The sequence below is a fragment of the Achroia grisella genome, unplaced genomic scaffold (assembly GCF_030625045.1).
Source record: "Achroia grisella isolate CSIRO2021 unplaced genomic scaffold, CSIRO_AGI_Agris_v1 utg516, whole genome shotgun sequence".
Taxonomy (NCBI): domain Eukaryota; kingdom Metazoa; phylum Arthropoda; class Insecta; order Lepidoptera; family Pyralidae; genus Achroia; species Achroia grisella.
In genome coordinates, this window is record NW_026712909.1 from 783,390 (window position 1) to 787,428 (window position 4,039).

Below are 4,039 nucleotides of genomic sequence, written 5' to 3' on the forward strand. Positions count from 1 at the left end.
AAATCGAATTTTGCCGGTATGTTGTTGGTGGCTATTTTAGTAGGTTTGTCAGTTTGTATATATAAATCATATAATATAATATACATTGTTGTATATTATTTATAGCACATTAATTACCGATTACCATATTAACACAGCTCTAATATTAACAAAGTATAAAGAGCAACAAATTGATAAAATAAAAACTCCAATTAACATAATTTCCGTAATTTAATTTACTTAATTGGATCTCGCATTCTATATTTGAGATTAGCTACTTATGCTGCCGTTGTGTTCGTAGAACATTATGTTTTTAAATACCTAGATATGTTGAAATCTTTAAGCAACTTTATTGTAATGAATTCTATGCACTCATATGCAATAACTTGATTGTCATATTCCATTGTTTCTAACATGAAACATTTCCAACTTTACGATTCAGAAGGCTCTATAAAAACTTTATAGCTCCGCATGCTTTTAATAGAATATATCTAATTAAAAGTATACGATTTCTTTAAAGTACTTAAGGAAGACACTAAATTTGTTACAGTACAATAAAAATGTATATGTAATTTTTAGTGTGTATACGTATAGAAATGAATTCAATAGACATACATACCTATAATCTAAATATATCCAAATTTTGTGGACAAACCTACTAATCCAAGTTATAATATAAATAATTAAAAGTCAGCATCTCTTTTATACTCACTTTATTGTTAAAGTCGATTAGATGAACAAAGCTACACACACCGCTAAAGAGAAAAAGTTAAGGAAAACTCAGACACTTCTTATATACAGAGAGTTCTGTGACCTGTAGTTGAACGCTAACCGGTACTTATTAGATCTGATAAACAAAGTATAAAAATAATATTTCGAGACAGTTCCGTCAACATGAACAGATACTAATACTCAGATGTATCTGTCTAGTACGATAGTATATAGTTATAGTTATCAATATCGATACTGTTACCACAGATAAGATAATATTATATACCGTTACGAGATTAACTGGCAAAACGCCCCGGCTTCGCACGGGCAAAATATTTCAGGTCCTTTCTTTTATTAAAACTAAGATACCTTCTAAAGCACAATTTTATTCAATATTAAGTACTTATGATAATAAGTGGTAGATGTACCACGTATTTATTTGGATAAGGATTACTATCATATTTAAAAAACACCTTCGCAATAATCTTGTAAAAATATTACAAGATATTAATTACTATTAAAAATGTTATAGTGAATTAATTACTTTTAAAAGATAGATAATGTTGTGGGAACTTCTGTTTAGAACTTTTAAAGGAGAACAATTCCGTCATAAATATTTTTTGCGTAATATCAACCGTTTACCCGGTGCACGCAGCGGAAGTACTCATATGAATATTTTTTACCAGCTTTTTTATTGTAACTCCGCTCCTATTTGCCGTAGCATTATCTTATATAGCCTAATAGCACTGTGGGATCTAATGGTGAAAGAATTTTTAAAATCAGATTAGCAGAACCAGAGATTATACCGAACATACATACAAACTTTACCTCTTTATAATATTATTATAGATAGTTCCTAGCGCAGAGGAAGACAAACATTGTGTTATCCATGTTTCCTGCACTTTGAGCTGTTTCGCCATACATCTTGTCCGATCCAGCGGAAAGTTTATCAAATAGATGTCATAGTGAACGCGAATGGATGCAGTTTGCTCCTTCATACATCCAGTGGTGTCGCAACTCACCAACGTCACTCGGTGAATGCAAGCTGGCGAATTGCACAAACATTTAACTTTACTGCATGCATGCTCGGTACATTGATAGGGTACCTATTATTGTACTACCATTCAGCATTCTCTTATTCGAATCATAAAGAGCAAATAAAATTAACCTGAAAATAATTTATGTATAAACTAGAAGACCCGAGCAACGTCGTCAGCATCACACTAAGCTATATTACTGTAAAGTTTAATCGAAATCCGTTCAGTAGTTTTTGTGTGAAAGAGTAACAAACATCCATCCGTCCATTCATTCTCACAAACTTTCGCGTTTATAATATAAGTAAGATAAATAAATTTATCAAATAAAATAATAGAAAAAATGCAAATTTAACAAATTAAACAAACAGTAATTCACAGAGGAGGCACTTAGTTAAAATCATAATTATAACAGCTTTTTTAAATATCACCACTGGCCATAGTGTAATACGTACTTCACATATTTGTAAGACTAATAACTGTCTCATACGATTTATCATAATTATAATGAACTATAGACCATTACAACTTATTTAAGTAATTGTAAAGGATGAGTATACGAAACGCAATAAATAATAATAATACTTAAATAGGTATACCACAGACGAATAACCTTCACCCGAATATTAAGTAAATAGAATGTTTGGACATTTTTTAATGGTGAAGGTAATTGTTGTTACTCCAATTACTTTCAAGATACTGAATTATTACGACACGCTATTCAGTCCGGACGAAAATTTTATGCTGAGTTTCATGAATTCTACTAATATTATAAATGTAAAAATCGATTTGGTTGCTTGTGAATCAATCACGGTTCAATCCTGATAGTTTCAAATGAAATTTTGTATACACATAAATCATGTCACATAGGCGAAGTATCATCTGTTACTTTATTTTCAAGTAAGTAAACTTCAACGACAAAATAGAGAACTGATGTAAAAAGAGAGAAAATAAAGAAGGTATCTTCCCCAATTTTGGTCACAATCCCTTGTTACAGCTACCGAGTAGAATTTCATTTATTGTCGATAGAATGGACTCGTATCAATAGTGAAATAATTTTATTGTATTTAAAATCGGTTATAAAATAATATTTATTTGCATTAAACCATTATATGAGAACATAACTGAAAACCACTTTATTTTTGAAGTCAGTTGAAAATATAACAAAGAAATTTTGTTCCACACAAAACACCAACTACCAATTATGCCAAAGTTGCAAAAATAATGATCGAAATTCATTCTATTATGACGGATACATATATCACGTAACAATAAAGTACTTAAATCAAAAACTTGATAGTTTAGACATTTGGTGGTAAATATACTTACTTCATGTTTAACTATTGATATCAGGAATACATTTAGTTATATATAACTGTAATCATTAAAACTATTATATACAAAATTAAATAAAATAATAGATAATTTTAGATAATATACTAATTATAGTAGTACCCTACTACTAAATAGTTATTAAACAAAATCTGCATACAAAAATTAAACCATATGCAAGCAAAATCTCAAATTATGTTAGTGATTATCTGTAACAGGCCAACTTCTATATTTATTAGTTCGCTATCATAATAGGTTTTAATAAAACAGATAGGTACAGAGCGAGGACAATTTACCGCTGCTAAGTAGGTAAGTATTATGGATTGGAATGATGTATTGCAGAAGGTTCATACAAATTGTTTTGTATGTCCAAATAGTCAACATTGATGACGAGTTAGTGTTACTGAATTTTGAAATAATGACGGAAATGGAATAGGCACCTATAATAATGATGATAAACGAACCGAAAGTCCGGTGATTATTAATAATTTTAAGTATTTGCATTATAAATAGTAATTTGTGTAGATAATGAAGTTATTTAACAATTGTGATTGTTAGTGAAAGGAAATTTATAGAGATTAATATAAACAAAATCGTAAAATATTTGAATAGAGCAGTCCAGATATCTTAAACTGGAAATAATTAGATGTGGCCTTTGGCAGAAGTTTTATTTTTTAATAACTTAATATTTTGTTACATAAGATTAATTAATATATTTAACAATTTATTTATACCTATTCATAGAATCAAGGTATATTATTAAATGAAAAGATAAATTGCAGGCCTTCTCTATAATGATTAAAAATGGCTATTGACACGTATTATTTAGTCAATTTTTGGGTATAAAATTTAACTAAATATAGATATTTTATATTTTTATTTCCAAACTTGAACGAAAATTAAATCGTAGATTGCCTTGGAAAGATTACTTTCAGCATTAAGATCACCATATACTCGTATTTACCTTGTGAGTAACTACGAGT